Consider the following 27619-nt stretch of genomic DNA (forward strand, 5'->3'; position numbering starts at 1 on the left):
CTAACACCTATCTGTCTTTTAGAAAACAATTAAAAACGTGGTTGTTTTAAAAGATCAGACAGAACATTATCATTCCCTAGTCTTTCGCTCTCTGTATTCCCCTCTGGTAAGCGCTGAGATGCCCCTGGGTGAGTCATGCGCTATACAAAAGCCCATAACATAACATAACAAGGAGGAAAACCTTTTTCTGTGGTATGTTTCCAACAAATAATCAAATTACAATACATTTAAGATTTATAAAATGAAAGACTCAATCCATATTACGTAAAATATGAACATTTATAAGTTCAAACAGATATTATGGAAACTTGGCTGTAGATGCTGTAAAAGTGATGCTTAAAATAACATGGAAAGAAAAAGGCCTGAATAAACAAAAAACAAGGGTAGGGTAGTTTGAATAAACTAAGTACCACGCTTAATGTACAAATCACTGAGTCACGTCACAATGCCTTACTCACTAAAGAAATACTGTTTTAATTGGTTATTGTGCATTTTCTGCCTTTTTGTTGTAAGCGCCGGGACACTTCCGAGTAGCTGTGCGCTGTACAAATAAAATAATATAACATAACATTTCACAGCAAGTCAGACGAAAGATTCCAAGAATGTAGCGCTCAGCACTCGTTCAAATAAATCAAAAGGGACTCATTCCCTTGGTAGGAAACTAACAAAAGTGCATGGCGCTTAACCCCTCCCATGCTCATGATGACCTGAGCTCGTCATGATCCACGGCGCTCCGGTGCTCATGACGAGCTCAGCTCGTCATGGCCCGTAGCACGCTCAGGTGCGGGGAGAATTCCCCTGCTGTGCTGAGCGTTCCACGGGAGCCGTTGCCTCTGTGACGAGCTCAGCTCGTCATGAGCACAGGAGCGCCGTGCCTCATGACGAACTGAGCTCGTCATGAGCATGCAGGTGCTGTGCATGCCCCAATCGCCCCCCAGCACAGCGGGGGAATAACCCCCGCAGCGAAGGGGTTAAGGAGTCTCCCACTTAATGGGGCATATGTACATGCCCCTATTGCCACCACAGCGTCACTTTTATCGACGCTGTAGTGGCAATAAGGGCCTCTCCTTATTTACAAGGCAGAGTTAAGCCACTTAACGTGGCTTAACTCTGCCTTGTAAATAAGGCCCCTTTTTAGGCTATGGTTAGAGTGAAAGGGGTGGGCAGTGGGTTTGGTGGTGGGCATTCCACCACAACACCCATTGATTTTAACGCTGCCCCCTATGTACATGGGCAGCGTACAAAGGAAGCAGCGCCAAAATTAAAACTAGGTAAAAACCTGGCCTTAATTTGGGAAAACAAGGAGAAATGCAATATTTCTCCTCGTTTTTGCTTTTTCCATGTGTGCTGCCTTGTGCAGCACACATGGAAAAAGCAAAATGCCATGGATTGTTTATGTACAGGAAGGTCCTCCATCCCGTACTTAAATAATATTTTTTTTAAATGCAGCACACATGAAAGTCACAACATTGCATTTCTGGATTGTTTATGTGCATTAAGGGACACCTTCCTGCACATAAACATTCCTCCCCTACACGCAGACACCCTTGCACTATGGTGCAAGGGTGCCTGCGTAGGCGCTACACTGCTAAGTGTGATCCCATCACAGGGAGAAATGGAAGGCTGCACCATATCGTTGTAAATATGGTGCAGCCTTGTGTTTCTGAAGTGGCCGAGTGACGGCTAATGCCTTACTCCGCCACTTCTATTGTACATGTCTCCCAATGTTTCTTAAATATGGCAAATCTTTGTGAAAGTGGGTTTGAGCCCAGATTCAGTCAGTCGAAAAATCGGGGGCTCCATGTTATGCTAAGTTGAAGTGGGGCCAGGTAGCTTCTGCAGGTGCGACTTGATGAGTGGGTGATGAACTCAACCTGGCTCGAACACTGGTTCGACGTGGATGGTCTCCATGAATCAAAAATGTACACCAAGGAAAACTAGTCAAATCCATTGTACACCCCTAGTTCCAGTGATCACGCCTCTGTAGCATCTTCTCTGGTCAGCTCCCTTTGAGTATTGATTCATCTCAAGCCCCTCAACACTGATGCTCTGCAGACAGGTTTTTCACAGGCTGGGGACTTCTCCAGCAATCGCGCTTTTTTCAGTTCCACAGGGCCCAGACTTCTACAAGGAAGTTTATTAAGGAGACTGGCTTTTGTCAGAGGGACTTCGGGCGGGAAAACTTCCAGTTCTGAAGTAGAGTGATGGAGGCGGAGCTTCAGGAAGAAATGTGAAATCGCTCACCAAACTCTCTGGACGGCATTTAGGAATTATTCAGTGCGGCAAGCAGATGTTTTTTTCTGTTTTTCAGCTGCTAGCAGGTTTTCTCCTTGAAGCGACTCAATGGATGTGTTTTATATAAGTTAGGAACTTTCTAGGGGAATCAAGACAGGCAATGAATACTGGGCTCAGACTGTAAAAAAATCTGAAGATTTTAACACTAACCAACGATGTCCTGGGGCTTTACCCTATCATTGAGCTATAAAAATTGAGTACCAGTACAGCCCTTAATCCTTTGACCCTCTGGGTAATGAAGTCAAGCAGAACAAGGCAAACTCAGGAACGTTGTGTGGGGTTGAACTTCGGAACGTAATGAAACATGTAATAACAGTCAATAAATAAATGCTCAATCAGGGCTTTTACTTGTAAGAAAAAGTAATTTAGTCCTACCACACAATGAAAATGTATACTCAGAATGACATTTTATGCTTACAAAATTCAGAGGGTGCAATACTAGTGGACAGGTGCAAATGATCCAGTGCATCACAGGACAAGCCACAATTGTGAAATTCAATCATGTAATAGAGCACACCTGCTCTAGGTGCTTTGGTTTTTGCCACAGGGATGCAATCCCTGTAAGAACCAAGTCTTCACATACACTTATACTCCTGGCCATAGGGTCCTGAAACCTCACCGTCTGTCCTTCTGTGCAGATCCTCCTGCCTCACCTCCCGCATGTCAGCCCTTTCAAGGTATTGGTGCAAGGGAACCTCCGGCGCTCCTCCCCAGCAGTCGGTCAGCTCTTTCACTCAAAGTAGGCTTCAGACAGATCTTCTCTGAGTAGGCTGCAGAACTTTCCAGATTACTGATTCTAAACCCCATAAAGTGGAGTTGGCAGTCAGTGGCACATTGAAGAGTTTCTTATTATTCACCGGTGTGGGAACCTGGGATTCTGTTATAGAAACCTTGGTACACCAACTGGTAATTTCAGTCAAATGTTTATAATAGAGACACCTTGTGAACTTTACTTCTTGCTATATTCCTCTGGAATTATCCAGCTACAGATTTTATCAGGTGTTCGCAGGAAGGTGGGGTGAAGCTGGGAGTCTCCTGTGAGGAGATTCCCAAAACAAGGGCACAAAGAAAGTAAAGGCTACTCCACTTAACTATATGTTCACCTGTGGGGGTATCCCTCCTAGTGAACAATGGACCAGGAAAAATCAGGGGAATGTCCTAACCCTTCAAAAGAAGCCTGTGCACCTAGACTCTGGCCTACTACAAAGACCTCAGAAATGCTTTGAAGAAGATCTGGAGTTTTGATAGATTTCTGGGCTTCTCAACAACTTCGAGCTTACGGGCCACTTTGGTTCAGGAAAGCAATAATGGATTCCTCCGTAATCATAACACCATGCAACAGAAACACTCCATGTTTAACCATGTGCTCACACACAGGCTACACATACTTATGCATCATATCCTCTCTACAAGGATGGAGCAATGGAACTGATAAACGGGGACTAGCAGATCAAGTTTAGAACACACAGGAGAGGACAGTAGATGATTCTCTGTAGCAGTGGACCTTTACAAAGGCCTGTCTTTCACTATAATTGGTTATTACCATCACTGTCATTCCTCAACATCCCAGTGAGATGACAATAGTTATGTCAGTAAATGAGGTTGCTATTGGTGTCCTCCTCTAGACCTCAGACTCCTGCTGAGTGGCCTTCTACATTAAGAGAACTCTCAGCGAACGCAAAGTTATTGGATGTGCTTAGGTGAAACATCACAAACCTACTGAATGTGTTGTGGGGAACTACAGGCAGGGGTACCCACTCTCTAAGGCCATGCTGGAGACGCTTTTCACCTCAACATTCTACCCCTCTGTTAAGAATTGGGTGTCTATTTGGCAGAGGTCTGTACCATGTTCAAGTAGGGCCCAAAATCCTAGTCTGGGTAAGTCAGATGTACACCGTAAATCAACCTGTACTCATCCTTTGGTAGTTTGGCACAGAGCAGTCAGGCTTGACTTAAGAGGCAATGTGTAAAGTACTTGTGCACACTTAAATTACAGTAGCACAGGGAAATACCACAAAGAGACAACACCAGTTTAGAAAAATAGAGAATATTTATATGAGGAAAATCAGACAAAAATCCAATAAGTAGAACTCGATATATGCATTTTTAAAGAATAAATGTAAAAACAGTGCTTAGAATTCCCTAATGGCCAAAAAGGTTACTTAAGGTCGCGAGGGACAGGCACAAATCCAAAGTACAGTATGACCATGATAGAGAGCAGGCCAGCTACAGAACCTATGCAGTGTCCGCTGAAAACGTATCTTGTATGGAGAAAAGTGTTGATGCGGAGGGTTTGATGCATCAATCTTTTCCACACAGTTGTTGAACTACGTTGAGATACAATCAATGTGTCGTCAAGTCACCCATAGCATCGTCATTGGGTGCGAAGGGTGTGTAACCGCTGTCATCGAGCAGCTCTTGTATCAGCGTTGAAGGGTGATGCCTCATTCCAACCAGCGCGAAGGTGACAATTCATTGCTTTTTTGCTGAAAACAGCTGCAGAATCCACGTCTAAGGCTCCAGGCTGGAGGAGGCACCTCAGCCAAGGGTAGGACCCACAGTTGGCAGAATCCAGGGGTACCAGCATGATTACAGGACTTCTTTTGGGTCTCTGAGATTTCAGATAACAGGAGGCAAGACAGCAAGCCCTTGGAGAATCTTGGGTTTAAAGGTATAGAGAATGTGTCCAGTCCTTTTCACTTTTCACAAGAAGCCGCAGGCCAACACAGCATAGCAAGTTGCAAAGTGACAGTCCCTCCTGTACCACAGTAAGCAGCAGGCAGCAGTCCAGCACAGCAATGCAGTTAGCAAATTGGTAGTACCTCATTCAGCACAGCAGCTCTTCTTCCTGGCGGAAGATCTCAGTTCCAGTAGAGGTTTGATTTGAGGGGATCAGGGGTCCATTACTTATACCCAAATGTGCCTTTTAAGTGGAGGAGACATCAAAGAGGCATTTCAAGATCACAAGGTCCTCACCTTTTCTATCCTAGCCCCAGACACACTACAGGAGTGTATGGAGCTCTTTGTGGGGGGACAGGCACAGCTTTTTCAAGTGTAAGTGTCAGCCCCACCCTCCCACTTTTCCTCAGGAGGGTCATCAGCCTGGTGATGGGGCAGGAGGATGCAAATGTCACACCCTAGCTCCCTTTGTTTGTAACTGTCTAGAAGGAATGCACAACGCCCAGCTGTCACCCAACCCAGGTGTGTATTCAGAAGAATATGGCAACTTTCCAAAAGTTGCTTTTCACACTTACAATTTAACATCTGACCTCACCATAAGTTTAGATTTTAATGTGTCAGTCCAGAGACACCAAACTCCGAATCTCCATATTTTCTCAATTGAAACTTACACTTAAAAGTTCCTTTAAGGCAATCCCAATGTTAAACTTTTTGAGAGATAGGGTTGCAGTAGTGGAAAATACATTTTGCACTTTTCTATACCAGGACCTGTAAAATTCAGAAGTATGTGCCCTGCCTTTTAAATGATTCAGAAAAGGGGGTGGTGATGAACAGAGTGTCTGAATTAAGCAGACCACTCTTACCCAGTCCAAAGATCAGGGCATGATCCATCACCGTTTTTTAGCTCACTGCACCATCCCAGCTCAGAACTTGGCTATATGCAAATTAGTCTGACCCTGGCCCTGTGCATCATGGGAACAGGGCAGACCAAACTACCAAGCCAATTCTTATACTGGGAAGGAAACAAGCTTCCGGGGACCGGTTTCTGGCATTTCAGCCTTTTAAATGCACTGCACCCTGCCCAGAAGGCTGCATAAGACCTACCTTAGGGGTGACTAATATGTGATAAAAAGGAAGATGTCGGCCTGGCCAGAAGCTTTAATTGCCAGGTCGAAATGTTAGTTTAAAACTGAACACACAGGCTCTGTAGTGGCAGACCTGAGCCATGTTTAAGGGCTACTGAAGTGAGTGGCACAATAAGTCCTGCAGGCCCACTAGAGGCATTTAGTTTACGGGCCCTGGGCACATATAGTGCACTTTGGTTGGGACTTACAAATACATTATTTATGCCAATTGTGGATGAGTGAATGCTAACAAGTTTAGAGTACAGAGCATATGCACTTTAGCACTGGTTAGCAGTAGTAAAGTGCCCAGAATTCTAAACCTAGCAAAAATGAATTCAGCAAAAAGGAGGAAGAAGGCAAAAAAGTTTGGGATGACCCTAGAGAAAGTGATATTTCCAGCACCCTCCCTAATAACCTGGTGTGATGTAGAAAGAAGGCGTATCCAGGTAGGACAAGGATGGAGATAGCTACTCTGCTCTCTGGTTTAAGCTAGGACTCTACCGCCCAGCAGTCATTGGATTAAAATCAGCTAGCAACTCATTAAGCTCATGTTGATATTCGACAGCAGACTTTGTACCTAAAAAAAGGCACTTAAAATATTGAAAGGTAGTGCAGGCAGGTATGTTCAACCTAGATCCCAGAAAAGTAGAGCGGAAATTGTGGGGTCATTTGAAGTTTGGCAGCGCAGGATCCCTGTTGTAAATCAATTCAATTCAATTCAAAAAGCTTTTATTCGATTTGTACATACAAATCATACAAGCAAACACAGTTGAAATGTTAAAATCACAAAATAATCTTTCCTAAAGAAGGGAAAAAGTTAAAGTGCAGCAAATAGAAGGTTTACATGCCTCTAAAGGTCAACACATCTTTTTATAAAGTATACGACGTTCTTACATGAACTAACTGGGGATCAATAGAAATTACTTACTAGGCATTTTCCGGGGATTGTATATTAAAATTATTAAATAATCATTAAATACTGTGGGGCACTACGTAAATACCTTAATACAGACATTGATATAAAATTCAAAGAAAAATAGACATATGTATACAGACAGGGATAATAACATTAATTTCATCGTAAATAGACCCTGGCAGCTGTATAACACAAGTACAGACAGGTCAGTAAACAACATTAAAGAACAATACTTTTCCTGGCAGCTGTACATTTTAAGATAAAAGTAGCCAGGAAGAAACAAATCTCCTCGTTCGCTAATAAGGATAAAAATATCAGTGCTGATTGTGCGGTACTGATGTTATATTTAAGAAAAATTGGTTTAAGGTATTTGAGCCTAAAATACTTATAAAATTTACAAAAAAGTAAAAAATGGCAACTACTCTGACGAGAAGTACCGTCACACGGACAAGGTGTGTTTGAACTAGTCTTTGTGCTTGGAAAAGCAACCAAGTGATGAACAATACCCAATCTGACCCGTGTTAAAACATACTGGTGGGAAGAGCGGGTCACAAATACAAGATAGGATTGTAGACCAGAAACTAAATTTAAATCTTTGTAAAATTTCAAAGTAGCAAGATTTCCAACAACTTTGTCTCGCTCGGCTTTACGAAAATTAAGGAATGTTATCTTAATCTCTTTTTTTGAAATAGATATAGCCTTTTCCGGCTCACGAAACACATTAATGTTAAACAAAAGTAGATACCAATGATGGATGTATCTTAACCATGATACCCGTGAGGAATGGTCCAAACCTATACAGTCAAGGATAATATCCTGAGTGAAGCGTGTCTCCGGTTTTACCCAAACAGATCGCCACAATAAAAGTGGCCGAACTGCTGCTAGGTCAGAGATGTACTCAATCCCGACTTCGTCATGGATCAACTGTATGGAGGCGGAAGGGGGAACACATAATAACCTCCTTAAGAATTTGTTTTCCTCCTTCTGCAGAAGAGTACCCCCACAGTGACCCCACACCCCTGCCCCATATAGAGCAGAGGAAACACAGCATACATTATATATGTTCGTCATATCATAGATACTTCGTGAGCCAAGTTTAGAGGCAAAACGAAAAATGCTACTAGTGGACCGTAACATTTTTATTTTTACGGCATCAAATTCCGCCTGCCAAGACCCACTGTTACTATATGTTATTCCCAAATAACAAAAAGATTTAACGGAGGTCAGCTTTTCCTTATCTAGGAAGAAAGTATGTTTTACCTGCTTGGCTGCTTGACCACATGACATTACGTATGTCTTAGCTTTATTCACACGAAGCTGCCTAGCTTGTATAAACTGCGCGAAATTATCAATAAGGCGCTGTAGGCCCAACTGTGTTCGGGATAAAAGAACAGCGTCATCCGCATAAAGTAACAGCGGAACAGGTTTGCCACCGATCAGGGGGGCATCTGCTAAAATATTGGTCAGGGATCGGTCTACACCATTAATAAAAAGGGAAAATAAAAGCGGGGCTAAAACGCAACCCTGACGAATGCCCCGAGACACTTTAAAAAATGGGGTACATTCGCCAAGGGTACCATAGCGGACTTTACATGAAAGTTTTTCGTATAGTCTAGCTAAGAAATACACTATTTCCCTTGGTGCCCCTGCTTCGAGCAGAACCTCCCAAAGAATACTATGGTTAACCAAATCAAAAGCGCTGCTCAAATCAGCAAAGCATAAAAAAAGGTTGCCACTTTTAGCCACAGTATATTTACTGATTAAAAGGTCCAGATTTACGCATTGGTCCAGTGTACCCAGACCTTTGCGGAAACCATATTGGACTTTAGTTATAATATTAAAATCAATTGCCCAGTCTTCTAGCCTCTTCAGTAAAATCCTGCTCATCACCTTTACAGAGGCATCCAGTAATGAAATTGGGCGATAGTTAGAAGCCTCTGACTTATCGCCCTTCTTATGTAAAGGGATGATGATCGATTGACCCCAGGTAGAAGGAAATTCATTTTCAGCCGCACAATTAAAAATCCTTGTCAAAATAGGGGCCCATAACGCTATTTCATCTTTATATAAATCCAGCGGAACCCCATCGGGACCAGGAGCCTTGCCACCTTTACTCAAAGAAATTGCTTCCTGACATTCTTCCAGTGTTATGGCCAACGGAAGGGGCAACCATGGGTTTATATCTGGTAGTGGTAACTCAGAAGTTGACCCTTCAGGGTTAAATATTTTGGAAAAATGATTAACCCAGTCGCTACATGCCACGTATGAAGTCAGTTCTGGAACATTTTCTCTACTGAGAAATGAACTATTAATCGTTTCCCAGTAGAGTTTACTATTTTTAGTCTCAGCAGCCTCCCTCAGCTTGTCCCACGCCTCAGACTGTAATACACTTTTCCTTTTATTGATGGCTAATTTATAACTAGCCCTAAGGTGTTGTATCACAGTCTTAACACGAGGTTTAGTGCCTAGCGCATTCTTTAGGTTACGGAGGGCGACGATACATGTCTTGTCAAACCATCCATGCTTTTGACCACTGTAGGCTGACGGGGTCTTAGTGAAGATACCCTCAATAATGATGTTCAAAGATACAAAACATTCTATCAAACAGCCAGAGTCGCTGTCATCATCCAAGCAATAACGAATTTGGTTCATGCATTGGGTGACAACCTCCTTCTGCTTAATTTTGGAATTTGCACCGGTCCATTTAACCCTAAGGCCCTTTGGTCTAGTGGGCACTATATCGGTTGTACATTTACCACCTGAAACTGTTGAGGTGCCATGCCCCAAAAGGGTAACACGTAGGCTATTATGGTCACTGAGACTTTCTTCATTCACATATAAATCAATGTAGTCTCCACTGCTAGATAACAAGATATGATCAATAAATGAACATGCATCTCTACCCGTGAATGTAGGGCATGTCATTGCCCGTTTGTTAACATTACAATTTAACAGAGTCATATCTAACATGGCTAGCATATTATTTAGGGTAGAACCATAGCTACAGTGTTGGAATTGAGGGGAATCCTCCTTCCCCCCCTGGTCTCTCCCATGGCTAGCAAAGCCACAAATATTCCCATTGGATAGATGGCAAGGCTGCAGGTTGAAATCCCCCGCCCATACCACCTCGGCCTTTCTTTTCGAGACATTTAAAGCTTTACTGATTTCCTTTTCTAAAGGCAGCAAAATATCCCCCCTGGTGGCGTCGAAAATGTTATTATAGAAGTTAACAACAACTAAATCAATATTCATTCTACATTCAACCCTTATAACTTGGCTGTGTGTTCCCACAGTTGTACTATACTTAACCGTACAATCACACAGCTTAGTTGACACTAACAGTAAAAGGCCTCCCTTAGCCCTGCCCGAGCTGGATTTAGTTGCTCTGAGACAAAAGGATGCATACCCTTCAATATTAACAGGGTCTGGACACCAGGTTTCCTGTAATAAAATTAAATCAAAACCCTCATTCAAAAAACTGGTCCAAAAGGGTGTACCCAATTTGCTAGTAAGACCAGCAATATTCCAGGAAATAAAAGAGATTCCTGCTGGTTTACCAGCTTTATCAGCAACTGGTAGCTCCTGCTGGTTTACAGATGATATTAAAGCAGGACCCTCTTCCTGAAAAATGGTAACCGGACTTGGTCTGGGGCTAGCAGTAATTATACATATATCCAGGCTACCCTGATTGTCTATACGCTGAAAAGGTCTTAATAATGACAAATCACTAGATTCGTGGGGTACGACTGGGGGCTTGGCAGAGAAAAAAGAAGAATACTCTATCTCAGGGTTAGGGTTGTTTAGATCCGATGTTTCTAATGGGCTGAGTCAGTCTACCTCATCTAACACGGCATATCTATTTGGGTGGGCGAATTGTGAGGACATGGGGTTTTGAGAGTGGGGCGGGCCCTGCCACGTTTGTTGCCAGGAATATTTATCCAATTGAGGTGGCTGAAAGGATTGCGGCCATTGATAAACTGACTGAGGTATAGGTGGCGGAAAATGAAAAGGATGTTGCCAGTGTGCTTTTACTTGATGCATAGGAAAGGGTGGGGCAATTGGGGGCTGCTGCTGTAAATTAACATGATGTGGAAAAAAAGGGGGCGGATAAGGTGGTTGCAACCAAGATTTAGCAGGTTGCTGTGGAAAAAATCCAGGTCCACTATTGCTTTGAAAATTGGGGCAGGGAGTGTTAGGTCGTACAGACTTTGATAAGAAATAAGACAAGGGAAGTGGATTAATTTGGGTCACAGGACCACTATTGGGTGCGTTACACACGTAGCTTGCTGCCCCTACATCCCTAAAATTAACAGTTATTACGTCCCCTGCTATTGATTTCTTGCTTCTACCCACCCAATCCCCTCTACGCACGGTAAGGATTTCACCGTTCACGTTATTAGGTAGGGGTTTATGTAAATGAAGCCATTGAGCACATTTGTTTCTGAGCTCAGTAAACGATTCTTTTACTCCCTCCTTCAATGGGGGAACCGCCGTCAACACGACTACAAAAGGAGAAACCTCTGGTGGTAGGTTTATGGACCTAAAACGTGTCTGCTTTGGTTTGGGCCCTTCAGGTTTATTTATAATAGGAGGTGCAGAAGTTAAGTTAGGTTTCCCTATTACTTCTTTGGCTTGAACAGTGGGGGTCACAGTATTATTATCAGCTACAAAATGTTGGTTCGCCTGGACAGGAGTATTCCCCTTTAAAATCTGAACAGATATTGATTGAGCCGGAATATTCCCAGTTTGCGGTTTAGGGGGTATAACTGGGTTCCCATAAACTGCAGTACCTTGAGCCTTATTTGATATACCATTGGGGGCCTTGGTGCTCATTGGACATTCAGGAGTTGATTCTATGGTCCCTTGTGACTGGACAGACACTTGTGCCTGCTTTTTTTGAGGCCATTTGGAGTGTATTAAAGAAGTAAGCCTATCCACTTTAGAAATTAGAGGCTTAATTTGTGCTGCTAAGGTGGCTTCTAGATCTAGTTTTAAGTCTGTTACCATATTTTGCACCCAGCACGGGATACCTGGTGTCAATTGTGGGGTAGGGGAGATCAAATTATGATTCCTAACTGGGGCTTTTGCTTTACTTTTGCCCTTCGATATGACCTTAGGAGCCCTCCCCCGTGGAGCAGTGGGTACAGAAACTGTTTCTGCATCCTTATGCCCACTCAGACTCGGCTCCACTTTGTCAGGTGACTGACAAATTTCGAGATCTGGTGTAACCTCCAGATCTTCGACAGACGGGTCCGAGTCTGATGGGGCAACCGATAGATCTACAGTATTCGGTACAGTCGGAACATAATTAGAGGGCAAAGTTATAGATAAAGAACAATTATTCTCAATCTGTGGAACAGGAGATTTGGCCTTGTAAATCAAACATGCTCCTGCTCTACCAAACTTGTGGTAATCCCAATTTATTTAGAGTCAAGGTAGTGCTAGGTTTACTTTGGCGGACACTCAGCTGGCTACACCTATGTAAATTGCTTGACCTGGCCGTCTATCCTCGACTGTGCTGGTAGGTCACACCAAGCTGGCCCCACCCTATTAGGATGCCTATTTAGCGTAGGAAAATCATCACTTTTCCCGGCCTATCATGGGACCGCTATGTAAAACATCACAGTGCTAGGAAGGGAAAACGCACAATGGTCCCTAAACAGAGGGAGAAGCACAAACAAACTCCTGTTTTGGGGTTTTAGTTTCAGTTAACAAAAACTTTTTAGCTGAGTGGGCACTTGAAACATCATTGATGCAAGGTTCGGTGCCAATAATGGGCAAAGAAATTCCCACTTCCTTGGCAGGGATCTCTACATATGGCGGCAAGTCCTGGACCAAAGTAGAAGATGCCATTATTATTATTATTATTATTATTATTATTATTATTATTATTATTATTATTATTATGTTTCTTATATAGCCAACTGTCAGGATCTAAATAAGCCCTTTTGGCTCTAGAGAAAATGGTTTGAATGCGTAAAACGTTGGGATAGCCTCCTTTAACAGAGGAAAGTTGCATTGCAGATCAATAAATTGTCCTGGAAAGGAAGTGGTTCCACTCCCAGATGGCAATGGCAAACAGTAGGCACGTCAAGCGAATACAGTAGTGTCGAGTGACCCCTGCCGTGACGTGCGCGTGCACCAGGAGCAGGGGCGGGTGTCAAGGGGTCGCCCAAGAGCAGTCTATTGAACGATTGAACCCTGTAGAAGCAAGCAATCACTGATTGCGTGCCCCTTAATATTATTTCTATGCATACAACATTTGGAATATTAAAAACAAGGGCAGACATTATCGATTTTCATTTGAAAATGGTGGCTGGCTGGTGGCTGCCTATTCCTGGATTTACTTCTTTCATTGCTGAAGTGTATAAACGACTAGCATTTTAAACGCATGTTTGGTGGCTCGGGGCCACTGAATTGACAGGATGCAGATGCAAGTGAAAACATTGAAAAGAAAAATACAGAATTTGCATGCAGGGCAGTTTATTACAGCATAAAAAATGTAACAACACCTGTCACCAGATTAGCCTGTGGTGTCATGGCAATCAGAGTAATTTGTAACAGGGGATTCTGCTTTAACCTAATTTAATGAGGCGGTCCTTCTCCTAATAGCAGGCTGCCTGCTGCTGGGATTGCGGCGAGGCCGTAATTGGACTAAAGATGCAGGAATGTACGTGCACGGCGAACGTACAAGGAGCTTATAGTTTGCAGAAATAGCATGGAAGCATATTGAGTATTAACATTTATCGCACAGTAGAATATTGCGTCTGAAAACCAGTCGAACCGCCACATTATTTGCTCGTTTTTCAATCATTGACCGAATAAATAAAATCCGCATTCAAAGCTGCATTTATAGGGCGAGACATAAATCTCATTCACATTAAAGGAACATCCGCTCGAAACAACTTGCTTTGGTCAACACTGTGGATAAGGGATAGTATCAGATAATATTGTGGTATGGTCTTCAGTATTTATTATTTTGGCACACATCCATATGAATTGCCTTCCAGAACAAACAACAGACACGATTTTTCTTTAATAATACGTTAATAATACTTCACAGGCTGATTAAAAAAATGACAGGTTAGTTAGAGAATGCTGAAGTGCGTACAAATTAGAATGAGAACATGGTAAAGACATGAAGGGCACGATTCACAAAGGCAATCTGAGACAAAAGTTTAACTTTACCACTTTTGGGTATTCTCGGAGGTCATTGCGAGTCGTATCTTCATGGCTTCAGTCGGGCCGAAATCTCAGTCTCGGGCCGGAATTTCTGCACCCCGACAAGAATCTCCACACAAACCGGGGAGGAATCTCCGGGTCGGGCCTGATGAAGTGTAAGCAATTGGCCAGAACGCAATTTTTACAAAAAGGAACATTAGGAACATCAGATAAATGTTAGAGGAGGTCATGAAAATCAGTTTGGGTAGGGAAAAAGGTGTGGCCAGACACTACATCACATCCCAGAAAAGTTTGCTCCTTTGTATCATGGTACACACAGTCCAAAATTTGAGATCCCCAGAGTCCCATTGTCCATGTAAATGTTATCACAGAGGCCAGTTTAATAGAAGGTCCTGTTACATTACAATTTGGAATGACAATATTGAAATGTATTTCTTTTAAACTCAAATAACTAGCTCAAGAACTCAACTGAATGTCAATAGAATGCAAATAGTGTCTAACAGGAAAAGGTTTTAACCACATCTTGAGAAAAAAATGGCTGTCCATGATACGAGAAATTCTTGCCACGGATAAAAAGCTATTCTTTCGAACGCAAGGTTTCTTAAATTGGTGGAGATGTGATGCCAATGATATTGATAAAAGTTTGCACCCAAATCAGTTGTTAAAGCCCAAAAAAACAAGTAATCATTATAACCAACTCATCAATAACATTAAATAGAAGCTCCAAGGCTTACAACGTCAATTTGGATTAATACAGGGGAAAAATAATTAATTCAAAGTAGGCTTTGAGAAACACTGCTTGCCGTAAAATATTGGGGGGCTTAAATACAAGCACCTTGCGTTGCTGGTGCATCACTTTTAATATGGGAAAAAGTGGCATACCAGCAGCACAAGGGGCTTGTATATGAACCTGAATGGTTGGCACCTTTGTCCAAGTAGGGACCCTTCTTTCTAGTCAGGGTAAGGAGATACACTTCTAAAATAACCCCTGCTCCCCCACTGGGTAGCTTGGCACAGGCAGACAGGCTTATCTCAGAGGCAGAGTATAAAGCATTTGTGCACACATACAGTAATACAGTGAAAACGCTACAAATGGACACCACACCAGTTTAGAAAAATAAGTAATCTTTATCTGAACCAAACAAGACCAAAACAACAAAAATCCAACATACAATAATCAAAATATGACTTTTAGAAGAAAAAAACAGGTCTGTCCGTAGCAAAATATAGATGCAAGACTTTCAACTCAAAGTACCTTGGATGTGTCACAATCATAAACAAAGACAGCCGTCGGGAAGGTGATGGGTCGGTTCCCTACACACAGGGAAGGTGATGCATTGGTTCCTTACTTCAGGGGAAGTGATGCGTCAGTTCCTTACTGTCACTCAGGGGAGTTGATGCTTTGGTTTCTCACTAAAGGGGAGGTGATGCATCCCTATGGACTCTAGGGTGAAATGTAATGAATAACAGTCTTTGTAACTGTGAGAAACTGCCTCTTTCGACATGGTTAGCTTCCCACTTTTTGCCTAGAAAATGATGTGGTTTCAATTGAAATTGCACAAGGTCGGTGGGGGCAAGATGGCGGCTGCTTAGAATGCCGTGTTACTCACCCTAGACACCTCCGCAGATTACGGTGCTAAGAGATCGCTTTCCAAAAGGACTGAAAAGATTGGCTGTGCCCTTACTTTCCTAAGTTGATCTGGCAGGCTCTGCATGCTGCTGGGCTTCTTGGCCCATTCAAGGAGAGTTCAGTGAGTAATCACACTGGTGCTGGTAAGGCTGACCAGGGCCAGCCTCGGGCTCTGGCCGCAGAGCAACTGTCAGGATTGTACGATGCCACCTCGCACCAATAAAGCTGCAAAAGAGAAGGAGAAAGACCGGAGGGAAGTGTCGCAGGCAGCCCCCCATGCAACACGCCGAACAGTTCATGAAAAAAAAGGTGTTGTAACCGACACTGACAAACTGAGGTTGAATGCAGGAGCCCCTGCAGAGAAACTGAGGTCACTGAAGGATTTCTGGGTCACGACTAGCATGCATACACAGGCAGAATCGAAACAGCCTGTTATTCCACCAATCTTTAGCTCAGCTACATGGCTTACTGGGCTTGCAGAGTCGGAAAAAGGAGAAAAGCGGAGGCTGAGATCGTGTCTGTGAATACTGAGAGGGCTGTGTCAGAGGATGGCGCTATATTAAGCTTCATCCCAGGGTTATTGACATATACTATAGAAAGGGGTCTGGAGGTGGACTTGACGGGGGTGTAAATGGTGCAAAAGGCCCAGTGATAGATGACATCACCCTTTCCGAAGCGTCTGAATCCTTGGTTGACCTGAGAATGGAGGATCAGGCACAGCCAGTCGGGTCTACGGCCTTCCCTCTAAATACACCTGATAAAAAGCTTAACTCACTGCAGGGAAGCACTGACTTGAGATATACAAACTCGCCAGATCAAGGGGATACATTTTTATAGTTAACTGACAAATCTGAAGGCTGGGTCGTAACTGAAGACCTCTCCAAGGAAGGCTTGGGCTCTAGAGGCACTGACAGTATCACATCCAAAGGAGCAAGATACCAGAGTACACAGAAACGTCTTATAAAGAAGCAGAAAACTATGAGTAGTTTTCCTAAAAAGGGTACTGCTGCAACTGACATTAACATTATAGCCCTAGCTGTTTCTTCCCATTGGCTTGGGATTATTCTGCTACTCAACAGGTGTATGATGACGCAGGGGTTCAACCTGATGAACAGGCTAATGTGGCCTCCCTATAACCCCCTACTATGGATCCATTATACAATACTTTAAAGCAGATACAGGGGGAAGCCAGAGTAGAATCCTGTAAGGCTCATTTAGCTGCAAAGAATAACAAGGGGGCAATCCGTAAGGTGAACAAATAATGCACAGACATGGTGGAGAGAGTGTCAGCAATAGGAGGACGGGCAGTTGCAATCAAGGAGACTACATGTACATTTCAAGCAGGAGCGGATGGTAATTATGCTCACTACACTGGAAATTAGAAGATTTCGAAAATTGTCCAAGGTGGAATAATCTCAGTTTGTTGGGCATATCCAAGAATGTCGAAGGAAATGCCATCAGGGCTTTTACTGTTAATCTGCTCAAAAGACACTTTCCTGACCTTTCCAATTGGAACTGGGATACAGAGATACAATGGATGCATAGATTTCCACTGTTGTTACAGAAAACTGGGCAGGCAGGCCAGTTGGAGAGGTCTAGAGCAATCCTAGTCCTTTTTGGAAACTTTCTATTATGGCAAGCTATTTTCGAAAAAGCCCAGTCAGATGCTAGATGCTCGTTTGATGGCCACTAATTTTTTGTGAGGCCTGATTTTTGTCGTGCTACAGTGGAGAGGAGGTGGCGCCTATGGTGGGTGTTTCCTCCAGTACAAGGAGACGGCTGCCAGTTTTTTTTGCTTCATTTCACCAGATTAAAGGTGGTCTTCAATGCTGGAAGCAGCTCATTTACATCAAAAATAAAAGCACAGGAATTTCTGGATGAGATCCTAGCCGGCCGAGAGGGCCCCAAAGAGGGTAACACTGGCTAAAGTCAGATGGGTGGTTCGAATGTGGCTTCTGACTCTCTGGGTATAATTGTAGGCTAGAGGATTCATTAGAGAGATGTTCTTTTTTGCCATTTCTCTTTCTTTGTTTTTCTTCTCTACTCTTTTTTTGTGCTTTTGCTCCATCACCGGAGTTGTAGGAGGTGGGTATGGCACCTTAGTAGGAGCCGTCATCAGGGTCTCACATGACCCACTTCTCCATTTTGGGACAGGGTTGGGGGATAGAGGGTAGAGTCAGGGTGTTTGGGTTTGGGTAGGTGGGGAGGCTGGGGTAGAGGCTAGAGGGGGGTGAGGGGAGTGCACAAGCAGACAAAGATATAAATGTGAGAAAACAAATGGAAGTAGATGTTTTTGAAAAAAAGACTTCTGGGCACATAAGCCAGGCTGTATGCCTAGGTCAGCTTATCCTTTTGGTTTGATTACTGTTTTAACACCTTGGGTGCTAATGGCTTTTCCCCTCCTGTGCTGCAGAATCAGGATCCCCATTGTTCATGACAAGGTCAACTCGTCATAAGCACAGCACAGGTAACACCCATGACGAGTTGACCTTGTCATGAGCATGGAAGGGGTTAAATGAGTAAACTCTGTATTTCATCTGTCAACATATGCAAGCTTTTAACTTGAAGATTTTAAAACTTTTTAAAAAAAAATTTTTTATTGAATAGAGCAAAAGGTAAACCAAAGGTACAAAACATGTTATGCTTTAACTTTCAATAATCACACATTTCCAATAAATTTCTCAAATAACAAACAAGAGATAAAAAGTTAAAAAGTTAAAAAAAGATATGCATGAATAAAAGGAAGGTTCATCGAGATAGAAAAAGTCAGCCTACTTCAACGTTCAAATTTTCCAGGACATTAAGTACAAAATATGCAATTTATAAGGAGCATCAACAAGAACGTGCAAAACTGCAATAAAGTGCTAGTGCAAAAGTGACCAAGGTGCAAAGAAGTGCTATCTTAAAAAGTGCATAGTGCAATCTCCTATAAGAAAAATATGTTAATAGATGTAGATGTCCTGGAAAGCAGATAAAAAGGCTATTAAAGAAGAATCATCTCCTCCCAAATTTCTTCACGAATCATCGTCCCTTAATAACTTCTAGAGTCTCAAAATATTTCCAGTACCTCTCAAATCTCCCAACCGCTCCCACTCTACCAGCATAGGCCTTTTAAAAAAAAACATGTTCTCCTCATTTTGTTGAACTATTTTAAGTGTGATGGAATCTCACTGGACTTCCAGTTTTGAAGTGTTAAGGAACGAGCGACTGCACAAGATATAAATATAAATACCTCTTTTGCTTTGTTAAACCTGCTCCTAACTTTGCATAAACCGAACAGGGCTACTTCTGCTGTTGGTAGAAGAAATTTCCCAATCGCCTGTTCGATATCAGCAAATATTCCCTTCCAAAAGTTTCTAACTGGCCGCAAGTAAAGAAAATGTGATGCCATCCTCCCTGGTTACTAGCCAAACATCTGAAACATTTATTCTCAGCTCCAGGAAACATCTTTTCCAAAGCCTCCGGTGTATAATATGCTAACCAGCGAGACAGAAAAGACATCCTTTTATAGTTGGCAGCACGCAAAGATCTATTCCCCAACTGACAAATGGCCTCCCAATCCTTTGTGGAAAAGTTGCATTGTGTAGCGAGATTTATTTTCTCAAGATGTCTGTCTACTAAAACATTTTGGTTTGAGCAATGAAGCATCTTATACCAATATCCGATACCTTTACTCATTCCACCATACAGGGCTGTTAGAATGATATTAGGAGGATTAGACAGGCCACTTATCTCTTTTCTAATAAAATAAGAGATCTGAATATATTCAAAAAGAGTCGGGTACAATGAACCATTTATTCTAGCGGCGACCTACTGCCAAATAATTACCCTGTTTTGGATTAAAAAGTGTCTTAACTCGCAGAAACCACAAAGTTCCCAAGTTTTAATATGATTCAAACTTAGTGGAAGGCCTATTTTAGTGCATTCGAATAAACTTAGATACTGAGAACCATCAGTACCATGTTTACTGAAAAGGATCGACATTCTTGAGGCGTATTCTCTTAATGTTTTATATCTTGACCTCTTTGGGAGAGGTCAACTGCATATCGCTGTCAAATCCAGACTAGATCACCCCAGACTCACACACACGCAGATTTGTCCTATTGGACAATAGGATCTGTGGATCCATAAACGTGGGACATCCTATATTTCTTACTCCTATTCCCCCTAGTCCCAGACAACTACTTAAAGGGGGCCTCCTAATTAATTTCTCTTTGAAGGAGAAGAACCTTGAGGTCTGTTTTGAAGGTCTGGGAGGAGGTGGTGGTCCGGAGCTGATGCGGAAGTGAGTTCCAGATTCTAACTGCGTTGCCTGAAAAGGATTGGGCCATCGATCTTTCCTTCTTGAAAGTGGGAGGTTCGAGCAGCACATTTTTAGCATTACGTGATGGTCTAGAGCCTCCAGGGAGTTTCAGATTATTCGCCAGGTAGCGAGGAGAGGAGGAATGCAAGGCTTTGTGGGTGATACAGGCAGTCTTGTAGATAGATGTTGCCTCGATGGGAAGCCAGCGGAGTCCGATGGGAAGTCCTGTTTAAATAACAAACCATTCCTGTGGGCATTTGCACAATAGCTAATGTATGTATGGTGCATGTATTGAATGCCAATGAAATAAGCAAAATGTTATCACTTTCTCATTTGTGTGTATGCACAAATGTCCGCTAGATATTCTCTTACCAGCTTACTAAAACCAAGGTAGTTCTATAAATTGATCGTATGTAATGTAAGGTGTGTAGTTTTGAATGTTTAAACAATAAAAAATTAGCATGTTTAATATAGAAGTGACATTTTGTAATCGTGTATAGCACAAGATTGCTCTCCCTATTTTTACACACAGGTGCTTTAAGTACTTGTAGTTAAACTCATATACTCTCTGAAAATCATATCAAGTACATATTCAATGGGTAATGAATGAGTGTATTGTTCAACACAAACAGCGTTTTGGGGAAAACTGGCTTGTTAGTGACATTACAATTAGTTTTTGATGGATCATACTAGGTGGCCGATCTAGAGCTGTACTTTGTGTCAGACTTTCATAGCATTCGATTCCTAAATATTTTATTTGGTTCTTTTCTGCCAACAGAACTCTCAAAAATAAGAAGTAATTGGTCTGCGCTTACTGATAAAAGCATAAAGAATGCTGAATTAATAATGAGACTAGATCTTTTAAGGTGAGCTGCCAACAACAATACCTCATTTTCAAATAGTGGGATATTATGTTCAGCAGCAAATGCAATGAAACCGTTTTTGGTACTAGGCCATTGTCTTGGAAAGGCAATATCTCACAACCTATCCATTAGTAGAGCTGCAAAGTTGACATGGGTAAATACTGATAGGAAATTATTCATCAAGAATTTACATGATCAACATCTGGAAGGGCAACATCTGATAATCTGCTGTCCAGGACACTGATTGTTTTTAGAAAGAGCACTTAGACAAAGGATTATCTTGCTTTGAATGTGTCCATATGAATTATGCAATAGCCGTTGGTGGTAGCGTTGACTGAGGATACGTATAGAAGGATATACATTTACATTTACATTTACATTTACATATAGCATTGTTTAGTAAATACCCTGTGGCAGATCTGAGTGCCATGATGTAAATTGGGCATAAGTTGTACTAGGAAGTGTCGATAATATTTTGTCAAAAATTCACACAAGGGGCAGTACAAAATAAAGGTGAATTGTCACTCTCATGATGGTAGGCTTAATTGAAAGTTTAGCTTAATTGTATTTGCTTTTTTGCAATTTGAGGTAGAAAACTTGTTAATTTTCTCATATATGCTGATGATTTGGGTAGCCAAATTTATTATTTTTTTATGCAATGCAGCTCAGTTACCAAATATGCTCTATTGCATGAGAAGGAAAGAGCAGACCCGCACCATATCTACTATGATATGGTGTTGAATCACTCTCTCCCTGTGCTTGTGCACTTTAGCCTTCCTTGTGTTGCACACACACATGCTTGCACAATAAGACAAGAGTACGTGCTTGATCTCTAGCAAAGGTTTTGCACTGGAAGGGCTCTCTTCCCCACAAATTATTACTACTACCATTTTTTACTAGAAAGAGCATTGCATTACAAACAATGTGTAGTTGGACAGAAGTGCCTAAGTACCACACATAGGGCCCCATTAGGTCCTGCCATCCTCGCATCAAGGACCCCCTGCCATATTATAGTGGCTGGGAGGTCCATGGTGGATGGAAAGACAATCCGCCGCTTTTCCGCCCGGTCGACAAGTTGACCGGGCGGAAAAGGGTTCAATATGGTGGCGGTGTCTGTTAGACACCGCCAGCCATATTAGGATGTGGTCTGGGACATGCCTTTCTGTGGCGGCATTGCCGCCACAGAAAGGCATGCGGAGTCTGCTTGCGGGGGCCCCCAGGGAATCGGGGGGTTTGGGGGGTGCACATGGGGGGGTACCTATGGTACCCCACTGCTGTTCCATGCACAACATGGAACGCACTGTACGGTGCTTGCCTTTTTTTACATGGAAGTGCACGACATGCCTTCCTGGCATTGTGGCGGGCGGTGCTGAGTGCACCGCCCTCCGCAATGCAGTGCAGAATATCGAAATTCAGGTAAGAAATATCAATTTTCATAATATCGAAGTTAGTACTATCAACAGTCATAATATAGTTGTTCAAAATATTGATTTTTTTTAGAGTGTTTTAAGTGTTAGTATATGTGTTAAAAGTATGTATTATTTTTGTAATGTATGTTTGAATACATTTAAAGTAATGAATTTTATGTTATTTACTTTTTGCTTAGTTTAATTCCGTAGCAGGTTGTGGGTTTATAGGGGAATAGGGTGGGAAGTACTTTAATTATAGTAAATGAAATATTAATTTTTAGGAATTATTAATTATTTTTAATTTAATTTTGCATTTTAGTTCTGTAGCGGGTTGTGGGTTTATTGGGGAATAGGGTGGGAAGTAATTTTATTGTTATTAAGTAATTATTTATTTGTATTTATGGGTATTTATAATTAATTCATTGTTAAATAATTGTTAATTGGTAATTATTATTTATTAATTGATAATTGTTTTTTGGGAGATGAGAGCTGCTCTTTTTCCTCAGTCGAGGAGGATTTGGAAGTAAACAGTGGCATTAATTATGTCTGTCTCTGAGCTGTGATTACTGCGAAAACTGGATTGGGAGGCATCAAGTAGCTGGTTCTGCTCCAGGAGTGTAGAGAGTTGCCTGTTGATTGCCTTTTCCAGTACCTTGGCTGGGAATGGGAGTAAGGAGATTGGCACGTAGTTTTTGAATTCGCGGGGGTCGACAGACTTTTTTTTGAGTAGCGGTCTGACTTCGGCATGCTTCCAGGCATCGGGAAATGTTGCGGCGGTGATCAGGGTGTTTAATAGGATGGCAAGTTTTTGGCTAATCCTTTGTTTTTGTTTCGAAAGTTGAAGATGTGGTACAGGCATGGGTCTATGGGTGCTCCTGCATGGATGGATTTCATGATTGAGGTGGGGTCCTGAGAGTAGAGCTGGTTCCAGGTGGTCAGTTTGAGATTTATGCAGGTTACAGTGGGGGCATGCTGGTTAAGAATGTCTGTGAGTGAGGGATGGGGTTCACAGTTTCTGTATATGGTTGAGATTTTTGACATGGAAGAAGTCGGCGATATTGTCACAGACATCCTGTGCGGGTGTGATATTGTTTTAGCTGGTAGTTGAGTTGGGGAATTCCTTAAAGATGTTGAAAAGTTCCTTGTTGTTGTTGCCGCTGATTTTGATGCGTGCGGCTGAGGCTGTCAATTTAGTTATCCTCAGCAGGCAGTGGTAAATGGTAAATACAAATGGCCCTATTAGCGAACGATATAGCTAAAAAAAGTGGCCAATATTTGCACCAATATTTACAAATCAGTCCTGGTTTTGAGCATTTAAAGACATGCTGGCTGGGAATTGTACAAAATATAGGAGGCGTCATACATTTGTATTTGCTGAAGGCAAGGCTTGTGGTATTGTCAAGGAAGTCAGCAGAAACAAAGGGCCCATTTGGCTATAACACAGGACCGCAGCTGCTAACAAAACTTCCCACACATTGATCTGTCAGATCAGCCCTTCGGGTACTTCCTCATTGCCCTTGTAGGCTAGTCTAACCCTGTCTTCATTGGGAAGAGATCTTCTTTAAATATTTGGTTGCTCTTCATCCATGTAACGTTTGCTCACTTTAAGTTAACCTTCCATCTACAGGATTTGACTCACCCATAGGGTAATCTGGCAGTATCTGAAAGGCTGGTCTCACAGATCATTTTATAGGCTATTTCCTTGGTTATTTGTGGGTCTGTTGTTTGTCTGGTGGGTCAGTTTTTACTGTCTGTACTGTTGATTTCTCTTATATTAACACAATCATTGCTTGCACCAAGCATAAATGTATGCAGTATCTCATAATATACAAAAAAAATACAGAGATTGTCTTTATTATAACAGATTTTTTTAATTCAGCTTGTGGAATTGGAGAAATTTGGTGACTTCGCATTACTCTTGTAATGCAGAGTTCAGGCCAAATTCTGTCAATTGCAATGTTTCTCATTCCAGCAATGCATTTTCAATGGGAACAATATGAGGCTGCAGAATGGAAGCACGTGAGCACGATGAAAAAGCATGATTTCCGGTTGCTAGGAGGACTTCCCTAAAGATTTTTGAATGCTTGATTTTTCAGCACCGAACCTGCTACAGGTGCTAAATCACTATACGAGCAGTGCAACATGCTTTTTTTTGCAAATGGGCAGAACTCCGCAGAATCTGGAAGAGTTTGTGCAGAGTGACATTCCATGAGATCCACTCAGGCCTACTTTGAACCCTGGACCAATAATCTACTCTGAATCAAGCCCCGCCCCCTGCCCTGAGCACTAAAATGCCCCTTGGGTGAAAACCTACCGACCCCGTGGCCCTAAAATGTTCTCCCAAGCCCAAAAAGGAACCCGATCCTTGCTCCCCGCCTGTTGCCCTAAAATGGGCCGAAGTCCAAAAAACAAACCCAATCCCTGGCCCGACCCTGTTATGTTATGTGATGTTATATGTGGTTTTGTAACGCGCTCCGATAGTCAAGACTGTCCTGGCGCGGGAGAGAAACTGAAACAGAGTGGGAAAGAAGTATGCTATTCATGAGTTTGAAAGAGGTGAGTTTTAAGCAGTTTTTTTAAAATTGGTCAGATTGGGAGCGTGTCTAAGAGCGTCTGGCAGGGCGTTCCACATTTGAGCTCCCTTTACCGTGAGGGATTGTCCGCCCAGGCGGACTCTTCTAAATCTGGGGATGACCACCTGCTTTTTGGAGGTGGATCGCAGCTGACGGGTTGGGAGGTAGGGTGTGAACCTTTTGGCTAGATAAGAAGGGCACGGTCCATTGAGGGCTTTGTAGACGATGACCAAAGTTTTAAAGCGCACTCGTTGTGCCACAGGGAGCCAGTGAACATCCTTCAGCTGTTTACGAACGCTGAGTCTCCTGGGGATGTTAAAAATGAGTCTCACCGTGGCATTCTGGACAACCTGTAGCTTTCTGATCATATAGTCAGGAGCCCCTAAATAGAGGGCGTTTGAGTAGTCCAGCCGGGAGAGTACTAGAGCCCTGGCAACCGTTTCTTTCGCCGATTGAGGAAGGAGGGGAAAGAACTTGCGAAGAGTGGTCAGAGTTCCAAAGCACGTTCCCGCCAAGCGTGAAATCTGGTCGCGGAAACATAAGTCGGCTCCGAACCAAATTCCCAGGTTCTTAGCAATCCCGTTCTCTCCCTTAGGGCATGTTGATTCACCGGGCCAGATGGACTCCTTAAAGTCACTGGGGAATTGGCCGTAGAGCAGGATTTCGGTTTTATCCTCGTTGCATTTGAGGCATGATTTGGCTAGCCAGGCGAAAACAGAGGAAAGGCATTGGCGTACTCCAGAGCCCTGACCCCTAAAATGCCCCCCTGGCCAAAAAACTCCCCTTTCCGCCCTGGCCTGAGACCTAAACCTACCCCTCTACATCCAGAAACTTCCCTAACCCCCTAAACCCTAAAAATGACCCCGCCCTCCATGCCCTAAAAACATCTGCGACCTCCCTAAGCCCTAAAAACATCCCCTGAGCCCGATAAACATCTCCAGCCCTGAAAAGTACCCCCAACCCTTAAAAACTGCCCGCACCCCAATACCCGCCTGACCCCAGCCCCATTCAACTCACTGCATCCTCTTCATATCCTTCCTCTTCCTAGGCCCACCCATTCTGGACATCTAGACTGCATATGCCTTAACCATGTATATGTGTGGTTAAGGCATATGCATGATTAAAGCCAGCATGGATGCGATTGATTGGTTCGGGCACAGGTGGCTGAGGCTGTGTTTTCCCGACTGTTTCTCATGAATTTTACTTTGCACAGTTGATGATTTGTTTCATAGACATGATCTGCTTCTAGTGGCGTATCACCTGCTGTTGCCTTGTAGCCCCATATCATGTCATTTCCATCCTTAAAAAACAGATAATCCAGTGATAGTCTTGCTTCCTCCTACCATTAAAGCTGGTGGTATTCATCAGCCTCCTTTGTCTTATAGAAGTAAAACATAGAAATATAGTGTGAAATCTTTGCTTCTAAATCCATGAATATGAATAGACTGGATGATGGTGAGGGTATTTAGAGCACCATGTTTCGAGTGGAAAATGGGGAAAGATATGGGATTCTGTGTGTACTGCACTAACTTCTAGGTGTATTAGAATTTCAAATACTGTTTAACCCAGAAAATTGCAGCAGTTTTTACCTGTCAAAATGTATCAATGGAAATGCATGTGTGTGAAGAACCCCCCCTCACCCCTTCCACTTACCAGGGTGACTGACTGGGTCTTTCCATTCAAGAACGAGCAGTTCCATTAGAGTGCGTTCCCTTGGATCCCGATGTCATCTAGGGGATGGATGAGAATGGGGAGTGAGACTGTGTAAAATGATGCATAAAGGTCCAGGAGGATGAGGACCACCGCATCTCCTCTGTCCAGAGTCATGCAATATCATCCTTGCTGTGGTTGGGTTTGAAACCAGACTGAGGGGTGTTGAGTAGTTGGTGGTCATTGAGGTATTCAATGAGATCTCTGTGGGTGATTTTCTCTAAGACCATGGCCAGGAATGGTAACAGGAATGATTTTGCTGCTGAACATAGGATTTTGGTTGCTCTTACTCAGAGATTTACTTAATCAGCAAATTTTCTCCAGCAGGATATCGTAAAGCAGGCTTTCGGCGTCATTGAGCCCTGTTTTGCTAAAGCTTGCAGCCTTGCTCAACTGGAGGAATCTGAGCTCCAAAAAATTAAGTAAGTTCAAATGTAGAAATATTCACTGGATGAAGGCGCCCAAACTATCCAGCTTATGAGGGACCTTATTTATGTATAACGTTTGAATTTCTCTCTCTTGGAGCTTTTCCTGCCATAAGGTGAGGGATTCACAGGGACCTGGTCCAACGATTATCCATCCTTGTGGAGCTTTTCTTGGCCACAGTCTGCAGCATTGCGCCGCTCAGCGTTTCTGACCGCCTGTCATAAACTAAGGGCCTCAGTGGATGGGTTACTCCATCACAACAGTGACAGAAACCCCATCCACTGAAATATAAACCCCATAGGTTAAAATGGGATTCGTACTTTGGTAAACGGGATATCCGTCACAGTTGTGACAGAGTAACCCATCTGTCGAGATCTTAATCAGGCCATAAGAGCTTAATTTATAATTTCGGATAGAGTAAACTCGGGCAGGGTGAACAATGAAATGTTTGCTGGTCCAGCAGACATTTCAACAATTACAGGAACAGCCACCATGGTGGCTCTTGTCAT

The sequence above is a fragment of the Lissotriton vulgaris genome, chromosome 3_2 (assembly GCF_964263255.1).
Source record: "Lissotriton vulgaris chromosome 3_2, aLisVul1.2, whole genome shotgun sequence".
NCBI lineage: Eukaryota > Metazoa > Chordata > Amphibia > Caudata > Salamandridae > Lissotriton > Lissotriton vulgaris.